Genomic DNA, 15,569 nt, shown 5'->3' with positions numbered 1-15,569 from the left:
CTTAAAATATTTTATTTTTCTTCGTTTCCTTTCCTCACTGAACTATTTTCCCTGCTGGAGCCCCTGGGCTTATAGCATCCTGCTTTTCCAACTAGGGTTGAAGCTTAGCAAATAATAATAATAATAATAATAATAATAATGATAATAATAATAATAAAGAAAATGTAAATGCGAACGGGACATTAAGCAAATTGCCGATCACCGAGTTGTCAGTAATTGGTGCGACGATATTTATGTTCGACGCAGAGATATACAAAATCCAATTTTGTTGACACGCAATGTGCAATATAATTGATATAATAGGTAGATTCAGGGTATTTCCACAACAGCTGTATTACTGATTTATTAATGTAGGTTTCCCTTTCTTTTCTGAATATTGACAGTCAAGGGAGCTTGGAGTCTTCTTCATTTGCCCGTTTTCTATGCTGCAATATAAATACATTTTAAAAAATAGAAAAAAAAAATTATAATTTATTTCTCGTGAGATTTGACATACCATGTAGATATATTAAATTGGACATTATCATGGACTTTTGGAGTAAAGTTTAAGAGTTCGAACTTTCATTAATATGAGGGATAAAACTATAGACTTTTCTCTGATTTTAGCAAAAAAGGGACAGAGAAAACTTTCAAGCGAGTCCGTTATAAAGCAGGAACATGTAGGAATATGGCACCTTCCTTTAGAATCAATTGCAGCAATTGATTAGGCTTAAGTTGTTAAGAAAAAAAAAAGTTTGTTTTTTTTTCATCTCAGCGTAAATGTCTGAAGGAAGATGAAGTACTAAAATCAAGTGTTCTAATGTAAAGACAGAAACTATTCTTGTTCTTGGAAAAGGCTCAATGCGGCTTCATATTCTGCCCCTTTCCTATCCCTTACTTCTTTAAGCCCTGCCCCTACCTTTTCCTTGTCTTCCCTCTCTTTTACCATTCACCGCCCATACTGAATGATCATTATTATGTCCTTTCATCACATCTATGTATAATATAAACATCAGTCGTATAACTTACAGCAAATCAGCCTATGAGGTATGGCACATTGCATTGTCTGATTGGTTATTATTATTATTATTATTATTATTATTATTATTATTATTATTATTATTATTACTATCCAAGCTACAACCCTAGTTGGAAAAGCAAGATGCTATAAGCCCAGGGGCCCCAATAGGGAAAAATAGCCCAGTGAGGAAAGGAAATAAGGAAATAAATAAATGAAGAGAACAAATTAACAATAAATCATTCGAAAAAAGGCAACAACGTCAAAACAGATATGCCATATATAAACTATTAACAACGTCAAAAACAAATATGTCATATATAAACTATAAAGAGACTCATGTCCGCCTGGTCAACAAAAAAGCATTTGCTCTAACTTTGAACTTTTGAAGTTCTACTGATTCAACTACCCGATTAGGAAGATCATTCGTATGAACTTTAGAAATGGCACTATGATCGTTTGATTAAAGTCGTTAGTTTACTCGTTTGAGGCACCTTATTTGAACAAAGCTTCATTTCAGTTTACCAATTATTCCGATATATATACTATAATGATATCAGAAGATAATAATAGGTCATAATTTTCGTTAAAATATCCAATTTCAATTTCAAGTATAAACTTTCACTGGAAATTAAGTTACCAAGTGTATGAGGATGGCTATAACCTTTACTATGTAGTTGTTCCCAGAGATTTGAAATATGAAATCTATTTGTGAATTTTAGAAACAAAATCTTTTTAATTTAGTACTAATCCTACTTTCGGCGTCAATGACCTTAGATGTCAGGACGCCTGATGACTTCTAATAAATCAGTCAAGTGCCTACTTTGTTTTCAAATTAGACACTTGTATCCTGAGGCTGCATAGATTAGAGCAGTGGTTCGCAACCTTTTTTCAGTCATTTCCCCCCTGCACCCAGTTCAACCATCCACATTTCCCCCTTCATGCCCCGCCCAGCCCTCATGCCCACTCGCCTGCCTCAGAAATGGGCATGATATTCCAATTCTCCCCTTGAATATCATGTCAGTGAGAAATGATATGATCATGTCACAATTGAATGGCTAACAACAAATTGCCGCACATACTATGTGGACATTTTTCCGCTTGTTTTAGTTAGTAGGTAGTGTAATTATTTCCACCCTGGAAGCTTCAAATTTCCCCCTAGGGGGAAATTTCCCCCAGGTTGGGAACCACTGGATTAGAGCTTGCATAACACGAATGCATCCAAATCAACCTTCTTTCACCTACGATCGCGGGCTTTGTGCCATTGGACCCTCAATCTAACTTGACTTAAGTCACCGTAATTTTCACAGCTGTGGTATTCAAAGCATCTTAACTTTAAAAAACTATCCAAGTCCTCTTTGACTAACCCCTTCAAACACACTGAAGTCATACAACATTACTTTACAGGTGGAAGAGCCAATATTTACCAGGGTTGCCTTGCCCATGGACTTGTTGGATGTAAGAGAGACAATGTGCTGACCAAGGCTTTTAAATAAACTTGATAATGTCAAAATTAATCGGTACACTTCAAAGACTATCAAAACATACATGTCAGTGCTGAAGTCACTTAACAACAGCTTCTAAATCAGGGTTGCCAGGTTTTCTAAATGAGAAAAGGCCAACTTCTGATTAACAGAAGCTTTAAAGGGCCATCCTATTAGTAGAAAAAGGCCAAATATATAGTATTTAAGGCCCGCCTTTTTTTTCATATTACTAAAGACCAACCAATTTTTTTTAAAAGGCCAAATTTGAAGTTTTTCGGCCTGAGAAAAGGCCGAACTGGCAACCAGAATATTCACCGAGGTCTGTTAAACCATATAATGTGTGAAGTTATTTTAGTTATGCTACAATAGCGGAAAAGAGATAAACTTACCTGATTTGGTAGGTATCATCTAGAATGCTTACTCCATCTATATGACAATAATTCTGCCAGAAGAATAAAACATGGCAATTAACACAATGCCCTTCCTGCCTCACTGCTAAACCCACACTAAGATCACGTAAAAAATGACATACGACTTATTCAAGGATTGTATGAGAATAAGAAAAGGAATTACATAGATACTTGGGCAACTAAAACTTCTGACAATGCATTCGTTATTGGGAAGTGTTTATATCACCAACGAAAAGGAAACAGACAGATGGCAGCACTTACTAAACAACGTGAAACATGCACTGTGATAATTAGGGCGCCAGATATAAACGAACAAGAGGTATAACTTTTGCATCCAACGAATATTTCCGCAACTATACTTATGCTACAGATATCAAATAGACGAACAGTTGCCTCTTATGCTACAGATATCAAATAGACGAACGGTTGCCTCTTATGCTACAGATATCAAGTAGACCAACGGTTGCCTCTTATGCTACAGATATCAAATAGACGAACAGTTGCCTCTTATGCTACAGATATCAAATAGACGAACGGTTGCCTCTTATGCTACAGATATCAAATAGACGAACGGTTGCCTCTTATGCTACAGATATCAAGTAGACCAACGGTTGCCTCTTATGCTACAGATATCAAGTAGACCAACGGTTGCCTCTTATGCTACAGATATCAAATAGACCAACGGTTGCCTCTTATGCTACAGATATCAAAGAGACGAACGGTTGCCTCTTATGCTACAGATATCAAGTAGACCAACGGTTGCCTCTTATGCTACAGATATCAAATAGACCAACGGTTGCCTCTTATGCTACAGATATCAAATAGACCAACGGTTGCCTCTTATGCTACAGATATCAAATAGACGAACGGTTGCCTCTTATGCTACAGATATCAAATAGACCAACGGTTGCCTCTTATGCTACAGATATCAAATAGACGAACGGTTGCCTCTTATGCTACAGATATCAAATAGACGAACGGTTGCCTCTTATGCTACAGATATCAAGTAGACCAACGGTTGCCTCTTATGCTACAGATATCAAGTAGACCAACGGTTGCCTCTTATGCTACAGATATCAAATAGACCAACGGTTGCCTCTTATGCTACAGATATCAAGTAGACGAACGGTTGCCTCTTATGCTACAGATATCAAGTAGACCAACGGTTGCCTCTTATGCTACAGATATCAAATAGACCAACGGTTGCCTCTTATGCTACAGATATCAAGTAGACGAACGGTTGCCTCTTATGCTACAGATATCAAATAGACCAACGGTTGCCTCTTATGCTACAGATATCAAGTAGACGAACGGTTGCCTCTTATGCTACAGATATCAAATAGACCAACGGTTGCCTCTTATGCTACAGATATCAAGTAGACGAACGGTTGCCTCTTATGCTACAGATATCAAGTAGACCAACGGTTGCCTCTTATGCTACAGATATCAAGTAGACCAACGGTTGCCTCTTATGCTACAGATATCAAGTAGACCAACGGTTGCCTCTTATGCTACAGATATCAAATAGACCAACGGTTGCCTCTTATGCTACAGATATCAAATAGACGAACGGTTGCCTCTTATGCTACAGATATCAAATAGACCAACGGTTGCCTCTTATGCTACAGATATCAAATAGACGAACGGTTGCCTCTTATGCTACAGATATCAAATAGACCAACGGTTGCCTCTTATGCTACAGATATCAAATAGACGAACGGTTGCCTCTTATGCTACAGATATCAAATAGACCAACGGTTGCCTCTTATGCTACAGATATCAAATAGACCACAGTTGCCTCTTATGCTACAGATATCAAATAGACCAACGGTTGCCTCTTATGCTACAGATATCAAATAGACCACAGTTGCCTCTTATGCTACAGATATCAAATAGACCAACGGTTGCCTCTTATGCTACAGATATCAAATAGACGAACGGTTGCCTCTTATGCTACAGATATCAAATAGACGAACGGTTGCCTCTTATGCTACAGATATCAAATAGACCAACGGTTGCCTCTTATGCTACAGATATCAAATAGACGAACGGTTGCCTCTTATGCTACAGATATCAAATAGACCAACGGTTGCCTCTTATGCTACAGATATCAAATAGACGAACGGTTGCCTCTTATGCTACAGATATCAAATAGACCAACGGTTGCCTCTTATGCTACAGATATCAAGTAGACGAACGGTTGCCTCTTATGCTACAGATATCAAGTAGACCAACGGTTGCCTCTTATGCTACAGATATCAAATAGACCAACGGTTGCCTCTTATGCTACAGATATCAAGTAGACCAACGGTTGCCTCTTATGCTACAGATATCAAATAGACCAACGGTTGCCTCTTATGCTACAGATATCAAGTAGACCAACGGTTGCCTCTTATGCTACAGATATCAAATAGACCAACGGTTGCCTCTTATGCTACAGATATCAAATAGACGAACGGTTGCCTCTTATGCTACAGATATCAAGTAGACCAACGGTTGCCTCTTATGCTACAGATATCAAGTAGACCAACGGTTGCCTCTTATGCTACAGATATCAAGTAGACCAACGGTTGCCTCTTATGCTACAGATATCAAATAGACCAACGGTTGCCTCTTATGCTACAGATATCAAGTAGACCAACGGTTGCCTCTTATGCTACAGATATCAAGTAGACGAACGGTTGCCTCTTATGCTACAGATATCAAATAGACCAACGGTTGCCTCTTATGCTACAGATATCAAGTAGACGAACGGTTGCCTCTTATGCTACAGATATCAAATAGACCAACGGTTGCCTCTTATGCTACAGATATCAAGTAGACGAACGGTTGCCTCTTATGCTACAGATATCAAATAGACCAACGGTTGCCTCTTATGCTACAGATATCAAGTAGACCAACGGTTGCCTCTTATGCTACAGATATCAAATAGACCAACGGTTGCCTCTTATGCTACAGATATCAAATAGACGAACGGTTGCCTCTTATGCTACAGATATCAAGTAGACCAACGGTTGCCTCTTATGCTACAGATATCAAATAGACCAACGGTTGCCTCTTATGCTACAGATATCAAATAGACCAACGGTTGCCTCTTATGCTACAGATATCAAGTAGACCAACGGTTGCCTCTTATGCTACAGATATCAAATAGACCAACGGTTGCCTCTTATGCTACAGATATCAAAGAGACGAACGGTTGCCTCTTATGCTACAGATATCAAATAGACGAACGGTTGCCTCTTATGCTACAGATATCAAGTAGACCAACGGTTGCCTCTTATGCTACAGATATCAAGTAGACCAACGGTTGCCTCTTATGCTACAGATATCAAATAGACCAACGGTTGCCTCTTATGCTACAGATATCAAGTAGACCAACGGTTGCCTCTTATGCTACAGATATCAAATAGACCAACGGTTGCCTCTTATGCTACAGATATCAAATAGACGAACGGTTGCGATGATCAAGGTAAAAGCAAAAACCGATACCAAAAGTAATGTAACTAATAGTATTGTATTGGATTTATGGATTTGGGCTATATGGACATGCTCTGTGGCATAGAAGGCCATTCAGCACCACAGTACACTATGAAGTAAAAGTTAAAATGAGGCTGGACAGCAAGATAGAAGAAAGGAAGCGGGAACGGAGGAGATACAGTCTAGTAAGACGCTAAAAGTATCACACATCATGAAGTTTTGATGGCTATCATGTAAAAAAAAACTGCAATCCTGATAATCCAGAGATTTCATATCATTCATATAAATAGGAATGATTTTACAATAAAAAAAGTTATTGTTATGATAATATATTCAATATGGACATGTACTAACCATGGTCCGGAATTGGAAAACGATAATTATATATTATCTTTCAAGGATGTTATAATGAATGAAGGCATTTCATCATTTTTCGAAGGATTGAGATAAATGTTTTTAAATCCCAACATTCAGTCCCAATTCATGTGATTACAAGAAGGATAACCTCTTCATAAGAAAAATCGAATACAGAAATTCAATTAAACAGCAAAAGAAAGCTATTGAGACATTTTATTTGAAGGACACTTTCACAGTAGTGAGTGATGGATGAATCAGGGACTCACTTGACTTTATAGCATACCTATAGTCCATTTCTTTTAGCGATGCATATTTGCACCGACTCGCAGCGGTGCCCTTTTAGCTCGGAAAAGTTTCCGGATCGCTGATTGGTTGGACAAGATAATTCTAACCAATCAGCGATCAGGAAACTTTTCCAAGCTAAAAGGGCACCGCCGCGAGTCGGTACAAATATACATCGCTAAAAGAGGACTATAGTCATTCGTCTTAATTTGCAATAACACCTCACGTTGTAGATTGCAAAGAGTCATGGCTCTGTTCCTATTTCTTCCTTTGGCATTTCGTCTCTCTCTTGGTATCAGCGCATTTCCAAATACATTTACATAACTAGCTCACACCTGATTAAACTAACTGTCACCTCCATGTCATTAATTCTCTGAAATCCCGCTAAAATCCTTCATCCTAAAACAATAGCAGACTCGAAGCTGGCACTGAATTAATTAGTTGTTAGTCATTATCATTCACCTCGGGTTTAAATCCAGTAGAATTTCGTTGTATATGTGATAACCATTTATAATACTTAACCATCTTTTCTTTATTATCTGTGATATAATAATTGAATCGAAAGGATACTGCCAACATTGTGTAGAAGTTGCTTAGGGATACAAGCTTCATGATTTTCCCCTTCATAATTAACATTCAAATCCTTATTTTGAAAAATGTATGACTTTGGAAAACGACTTTTCGGTGGGAAAGGGAGACACGCCTACGTCCGAGGTCAGTGGAAAATGAAATGTCACACTAGAATGACATCCGTCGAGGGAAGGAAATGGTCAATGTTATGGAACATTATGATGCGGAAGGACGCTTACTACTGGACGATACAAGTGTTTGTTAGCACACACGCTTTGTGAAATTTGATTTCTGCTGCTGGGCGGGGAAAATTCCGCAAGTACAAATCCTGCTGCTTCCTCCGGTGCCTTAGATGACCGCGGAGGTAGCAGCAGTAGGGGATTCAGCATTATGAAGCTTCATCTGTGGTGGATAATGTGGGAGGTTGGGCTGTGGCACCCTAGCAGAACCAGCTGAACTCGGCTGAGTCCCTTGTTAGGCTGGGAGGAACGTAGAGAGTAGAGGTCCCGTTTTTTGTTTTGTTTCATTGTTGATGTCGGCTACCCCCCAAAATTGGGGGAAGTGCCTTTGGTATATGTGACAAATCAGTAGCATTAGATCAGTATCAAATAACCTGAAAATATACTCGACTATCTTTGTAAGTAACAAAATTAAACAGTTAAATTTTCTTCTATTTTGTTCGTTTTAGTATCGTGTAGCCGAATTTATTTATCAAGATTTCTTATGTCAATTGATTGCCTTCCTTCAACCAGGTTTAAAATCCACAAGGAAAAATACATTACACTGTACACAGGTTAGGTTGAGATGATTCCATATCATTAACATTGTACTGTACAGTCTGTTATTGGAATGCAATGAGAAGTCATACTTGGTGAGAGGGAAACTCGACATTTAATACACTACTGTATACTAGGACCAGGGAGAGCCAGGCAAAGGTCTCTGATGACATACTATAGTCCATTTCTTTTATCGAGGCAGATTTGCACCGACTCACAGCGGTGGCCTTTTAGCTCGGAAAAGTTTCCTGATCGCTGATTGGTTAGAATAATCTCGTCCAACCAATCAGCGATCAGGAAACATTTCCGAGCTAAAAGGCCACCGCTGCGAGTCGGTGCAAATCTGCATCGCTAAAAGAAATTGACTATAGGTAGACCTCTCGTGAATCTACTATAGCCTTTGCAGTCATGAATATAGTCTTACAGTCAACATACATTTGAGTGTCTGTGACATGGGTGATAGAGGTCACTAGGAATTCCTACCATTTTCACTCATACTTTCCCAGCTAGTATGACATTTGTTTTATCGCATGCCTCCAGAATTGCTTCTTTCACACCTTTACATATTGTAGATATATAAAATGTGAACCGTTACATTAACTGACGTTAACATATAATCATACCTAAAGCAATGTATTATGTTTCCCATTTATTATGTCTCCTTTATTATATGTCTCTTGTAAATAAATACACCCCCTATGTACTCACATGTGTATATGCATCATATTACCATGTTATTATGCATAGTTATGCATTACATCATTAAGTGTGGCAACGCCCCGAAGACATGGCAACAATGTACTTCCCAGCCTTGAGGCATCACACAGTGTGCTTGTATTTTCGTTCGTCACCCAAGGCAGACTTATTTCCTGCCTGTTGTATTTGATTCGTGTATTGCACCTTCTCAATAGAACTTATGTTAACTTCAAGATTGTGTTTCCTTCCCAACCTCCCTGGAACACCCCCAACACATATGAGTCTCACCTTGCCAACAAGAGGTATCAATTTTCAGTGCTGCGATCTTCCTGCTCTTCAGCACTCACTGCAAGAGGTTGAATACTACTAGACGTTCGAGCCTGAGATCTTCCTGCTCTTCAGCACTCACTGCAAGAGGTAGAATACTAGACGTTCGAGCCTGAGATCTTCCTGCTCTTCAGCACTCACTGCAAGAGGTAGAATACTACTAGACGTTCGAGCCTGAGATCTTCCTGCTCTTCAGCACTCACTGCAAGAGGTAGAATACTGGACGTTCGAGCCTGAGATCTTCCCGCTCTTCAGCACTCACCTGCAAGAGGTTGAATACTACTAGACGTTCGAGCCTGAGATCTTCTTGCTCTTCGGCACTCACTGCAAGAGGTAGAATACTACTAGACGTTCGAGCCTGAGATCTTCTTGCTCTTCGGCACTCACTGCAAGAGGTAGAATACGACTAGACGTTCGAGCCTGAGATCTTCCTGCTCTTCAGCACCCACTGCAAGAGGTAGAATACTAGACGTTCGAGCCTGAGATCTTCCTGTTCTTCAGCACTCACCTGCAAGAGGTTGAATACTACTAGACGTTCGAGCCTGAGATCTTCCTGCTCTTCAGCACTTACTGCAAGAGGTAGAATACTAGACGTTCGAGCCTGAGATCTTCCTGCTCTTCAGCACTCACTGCAAGAGGTAGAATACTAGACGTTCGAGCCTGAGATCTTCCCGCTCTTCAGCACTCACCTGCAAGAGGTTGAATACTACTAGACGTTCGAGCCTGAGATCTTCCTGCTCTTCAGCACTTACTGCAAGAGGTTGAATACTACTAGACGTTCGAGCCTGAGATCTTCCTGCTCTTCAGCACTTACTGCAAGAGGTTGAATACTACTAGACGTTCGAGCCTGAGATCTTCCTGCTCTTCAGCACTCACTGCAAGAGGTAGAATACTAGACGTTCGAGCCTGAGATCTTCCTGCTCTTCAGCACTCACTGCAAGAGGTAGAATACTAGACGTTCGAGCGTGAGATCTTCTTGCTCTTCAGCACTCACTGCAAGAGGTTGAATACGACTAGATGTTCGAGCCAACACTCTGTCTTTGCCTCTCGAGGTTTCTTTGATATTATTTCTTATGGTAGCGCTTAGCGATACACTTCTATTATATAGGAACATTCAGTGTTTCATCAAGCTCAACTGCTGCTCAATTTCATTATAAATTTGATCTCCATATTGTTTGCTAGCCTTTAATACTTTGTCTGGTCCAGGTTGACGTAAAGCAACTTTATTTCTTGATCAGGAATACAACTCATCAAGCAGGCACTAGCTCTACATGTGTTCATACTTACAAGGAGAGTGAGTTTGCATAAAAACTAATAAAAACTATCGAGCTTGAGCGTGTTCGAACTCCTTCCCAACAAACTGCTAGTCAGAAATACTTCCATTAAGCTACCACAAGCATCAATAGTCCCATCAAATTAAACCACAAATAATAAAATCATGTCTTATGAGGTTTCAAGTTCATTAGTGATCATCTAAAACCGATAGGTGACAGCAGTTTAGAAAATAATCTTACAAACTTGAAAATTTTAACTTCTAGAATTGTACTAACTTCTCAGAAGCTACAGCTACGTGAGAAACAGAAGTTATGAAACAAAAATTATTAATTTTGTATTTTCTAGTCAACTTGAAGGAACAATTCGATAAAAAAATTACCAGATTATTGAAAACGAAATTTTGAAAATAAAACGTATCCTAACTCTCCATATATAAATATATATATATATATATATATATATATATATATATATATATATATATAGATAGATAGATAGATAGATAGATAGATAGATAGATATTTATATATGTATTTATATATGCATTTATACACTGAATTATGTATATGTAACTGCACATGTAATGCACATAAATACACACAATATATATATATATATATATATATATATATATATATATATACATATGTGTGCGTGTGTGTATGTGTGTTTGCTTGATTATACATATATACATAAACACACAGGCACACAGAGACACATACATACATAAATGTGTATATGTGTATGCCTATTTATAAATACATATACATATATATGTTTAATAGATGTGTTTATATACATGTATGCATATATATATAATATATATGTATATATATATATAATATATATATGTAGTATATATATATATATATATATATATATATATATATATATATATATATATATATTAGTTTTTTATCATCAGCCAAATGTCTTCAATCACATCTCGATCTGATATACTTCTCAGTTTTAAATGTTTAAATGTTTCTTTATATTCAAGTTGAAATAAGGCAAGTCTGTACAGTAAATGAGCTGTTCACATTAAACGTGTATAACTCTTAGATAATTAGGTTATTAATGTAAGGGTGGTAATAAAACTGATTGACCATTGTAATGATTTATTTTCCCCTTTTAAATATTCTAATATTTCATGTTTACAATAATCTATGAGACATTAATTTCACATAAATTGATATCAACAATGACATTAAATTCTTATCCACGTGATAATCGTGATAACCCTTTATTTACAAGAATGAGATGAGAAATGAAAATGCATGGAGGCTCCTGAAACGAATGATGTGTTAATTCAATCAATGAGGAGCACCAAAATGATAATCATATCAATATTAGTTACCTTTACGAAGAGAAGAACGGATGTTTTAAATATGTAATAGTATGCCTGTGTCAGAAACAAAAATCTGAGATATTGACTGCTGCGTCTGAGTGGCCACTATAGTCAGTTGTTTTAGCGAGGCAGATTTGCACTGACTCGCAGGGGTGCCCTTTTAGCTCGGAAACGTTTCCTGCTCGCTGATTGGTTGGACAAGATAATTCTAACCAATCAGGTAGCTGGAAACTTTTTCCGATTTTAGCTCGGAAACGTTTCCTGCTCGCTGATTGGTTGGACAAGATAATTCTAACCAATCAGGTAGCTGGAAACTTTTTCCGATTTTAGCTCGGAAACGTTTCCTGCTCGCTGATTGGTTGGACAAGATAATTCTAACCAATCAGGTAGCTGGAAACTTTTTCCGATTTTAGCTCGGAAACGTTTCCTGCTCGCTGATTGGTTGAACAAGATAATTCTAACCAATCAGGTAGCTGGAAACTTTTTCCGTGCCCTTTTAGCTCGGAAACGTTTCCTGCTCGCTGATTGGTAGGACAAGATAATTTTAACCAATCAGGTAGCTGGAAACTTTTTCCGAGCTAAAAGGGCACCGCTGCGAGTCGGTGCAAATGCGCTTCATTAAAAAAAATTGATTATATTTAGGAAAACAAAAACGCACGAACAGTGCGTAGCTAAGCGGACATCAAGAGGCAGGATAATACTGATGGATGCGTTCCTGATTTCTTCACATAGCTAACTTCGCCTGTGTTTATTAGATAAAATTATTGATACTAACAAGGAATCTAATCTTTCAAATTCAGAGTGGCATATCAAGATGATATTCTTTACATACCCACTGGAAGTTTTATTCCAGCTGTTACCAAGTTGTGGAATGATCTTCCTAACCGGGTAGTTGAATCAGAAGAACTTCAAAAGTTCAAAGTTGGAGCAAATGCTTTTTTGTTGACCAGGCGGACATGAGTCTTTTTATAGTTTATTTATGACATATTTGTTTTTGATGTTGTTAATAGTTTATATATGACATGTCTGTTTTGACGTTGTTACTTTTTTTAGAATGATTTATTGTTAATTTGTTCTCTTCATTTATTTATTTCCTTATTTCCTTTCCTCACTGGGCTATTTTTCCCTGCTGGAGCCCCTGGGTTTATAGCATCTTGCTTTTCCAACTAGGGTTGTAGCTTGGATAGTAATAATAATAATAATAATAATAATAATAATAATATCAAGATTTAAATTTATGTCAGGTAGTAAAGACCTTAGACTTAAGGTTTTGAGGTCATTCGGTGATAGTTAATCTTTTTTTTTTTTTTTTTACTCGAGTCTAACAGACTATATTTTGTTCAATCAATTCCAGGCTTGATATAACTACAAAAAATTATAATGAAAATATATGAAAAAATTACCTGATATTTTCATTTGAAGTTCTGTGATTATGAATTATATTACAGTTTACCATTCTTAAAATTAAGATACTTTTCACGGATAAATAGAAAATTATAACTTATTAGGTTTTATAAAGTGGGAAAACTGCAATCAATAAAGATGAATTTTATTTCGATATACAAAATAATTGAATTATTTTGGGGATAGGATTTTTTTTTTTTTTTTTTTTTTTTTTACTAATATCACATAAATGGAATAACTATATACACTCTTAATAAAATCAGTCAAAATGTGTTCTGTGAAATATGACTTTTTAAGGTAGTACAATGAAATTTTAAATGATGAAACATTTCTTCCACCTGTTATCTAAGTATTGACATACTTAAGTGTTCATGTTTTCAGCAATATATATACACACATACATATATGAATAACTTATTCATATATATATATATATATATATATATATATATATATATATACTTATATATGTGGGTATATACATATATATATATATACATATACTTATATATATATATATATATGTATATATACATATAAATATATATAGATATATATATATATATATATATATATATATATGTGTGTGTGTGTGTGTGTATATGTATATATATATATATATATATATATATATATATATATATATATATATATATATATATATATACATATGTATATGTATATATAAATATACATATATATATATATATGTATATATATATATACATGTATATATATGCATATATATATATATATATATATATATATATATATATATATATATATACATATATATTGTGTGTGTGATGGTGTGTGAATAAATAAGGATGTATTTGGTAATATATAATACCTTAAATTCAAGTTTAAATTAATTAGTTACATACTACACTAATAAATAATAGATTCCATTTAAAAGCCACAACAAAATTGGAAAAAAGGGAGAATATTTGCTAACATAAAATTATCAATGGCCATTACACACTAGAAATATGATCTCAAAATTTCTTAGGTATTAATCAGGTGCAAAACCTTAACTCAGCTCAGTTCTTCCTGAGTTGTATCGAAAACTGACTTTGGAAATGAAATAAATACCTTAAAACAAGAAGGACTTCTGGGACAGCTTCTGCCAGAATTCAGAATGCATTCATTTGCGAACTGAGATTTGTGGCATCATGTTATGGAACTGAATTCTTCGGTTCAAGATCTATTTTCTAATTCTAAAAAAATCTTTGAAAGAGTTGTATAAATTTGAACAAGTTCATCTAATATAACTGGCACTCATCAACATTGCTCAATTTGTGTGAACTTTTACATGTACTTTAAAGAGATTTCTAGCCCCAAAAATATCTATTTGAGGATATTATGTCCGATTTGTTTTAAATAACTATAATTGAGTAATATGATAGCAAAACATAATTTTGAAAAATATAATTTTCCACATGGGAGTTCCCCATTCATAAACGAAAGGTAGAAGAGCTTTCTATCTCTAAGGGCCCGGCCAGACCAAGTGCGGCTAGCGGCGAGGTTAGCGGCAAGAGGTTAGGGCGGCAAATTGAAACCTTAGGTATCTTATGTAGGTGGCCAGATAGGAGGCGCGGGCCAGACCAAGCGCGGCTAGCGGCGAGGTTAGCGGCAAGTGGTAATGGCGGCAAATTGAAACCTTAGGTATCTTATGTAGGTGGCCAGATAGGAGGCGCGGGCCAGACCAAGCGCGGCTAGCGGCGAGGTTAGCGGCAAGTGGTAATGGCGGCAAATTGAAACCTTAGGTATCTTATGTAGGTGGCCAGATAGGAGGCGCGGGCCAGACCAAGCGCGGCTAGCGGCGAGGTTAGCGGCAAGTGGTAATGGCGGCAAATTGAAACCTTAGGTATCTTATGTAGGTGGCCAGATAGGAGGCGCGGGCCAGACCAAGCGCGGCTAGCGGCGAGGTTAGCGGCAAGAGGTTATGGCGGAAAATTGAAACCTTAGGTATCTTATGTAGGTGGCCAGACCTAAGGTTTCAATTTGCCGCCATAACCTCTTGCCGCTAACCTCGCCGCTAGCCGCGCTTGGTCTGGCCGAGCCCTAAGAAACAACAAAGATAGATCAACAAAAGTTGTCATTATACAATTGCCAAATCAAGTTCACACAAAGGTGCCCCTGACGAGACCCCTCTTCATGCTC

Source organism: Palaemon carinicauda, chromosome 1 (assembly GCF_036898095.1).
Source record: "Palaemon carinicauda isolate YSFRI2023 chromosome 1, ASM3689809v2, whole genome shotgun sequence".
NCBI classification, from domain to species: domain Eukaryota; kingdom Metazoa; phylum Arthropoda; class Malacostraca; order Decapoda; family Palaemonidae; genus Palaemon; species Palaemon carinicauda.
Note: the sequence above shows the minus strand (reverse complement) of the source record.